Source organism: Frankliniella occidentalis, unplaced genomic scaffold (genome assembly GCF_000697945.3).
Source record: "Frankliniella occidentalis isolate FOCC.00 unplaced genomic scaffold, Focc_3.1 Scaffold164, whole genome shotgun sequence".
NCBI classification, from domain to species: Eukaryota; Metazoa; Arthropoda; class Insecta; order Thysanoptera; family Thripidae; genus Frankliniella; species Frankliniella occidentalis.
Genome location: NW_026267290.1, coordinates 143,594 through 144,008, shown reverse-complemented (window position 1 = coordinate 144,008; position 415 = coordinate 143,594). Strand labels below are relative to the sequence as shown.

The 415-nt window shown below is 44.1% G+C and overlaps 1 protein-coding gene across 1 annotated transcript in view; it reads right to left on the bottom strand.

Moving 5' to 3' along the window:
- LOC113206259 (uncharacterized) overlaps nt 1–415 on the bottom strand; it is a 4,760-nt gene that overhangs the window by 977 nt on the left and 3,368 nt on the right. The gene's annotated exons all lie outside the window — the stretch shown is intronic.

Here is a 415-nt window from a genome sequence, read left to right as displayed (position 1 = left end):
CCTGGAGGGGAAACTTTGGCACGTGAGCGCCTCTGCCGCCCCTCCGTTCCACTCATTTTTGGGAAAACGTTGACGAAGTTAACTATCGCCGTTATCCCTGACAAAAATGAGGTGTCAACAAAGTGGCAACGAAGTGTCAGGGAAGTGTTGAAACGAAGTGTTATCGAAGCTGCAATTGGCACTACGAAGTGTCAACGAAGTGTCAGAAGGAAGCTTCAACGAAGTGGCAACGAAGTGTTACCTAAGTGTCAAGGAGGTGTCAATGGAGTGTTGTAGGATAGTGTCGAAGTGACAATGAAGTGTCAGTAAGGTGTTGACGAAGTGGCAACGAAATGTTAATAAAGCATCATCTCATGCATTGGGAAAATGGTGCTATAATATACCACAAGAAAATGTATTGTAGCAATTCTTTTTT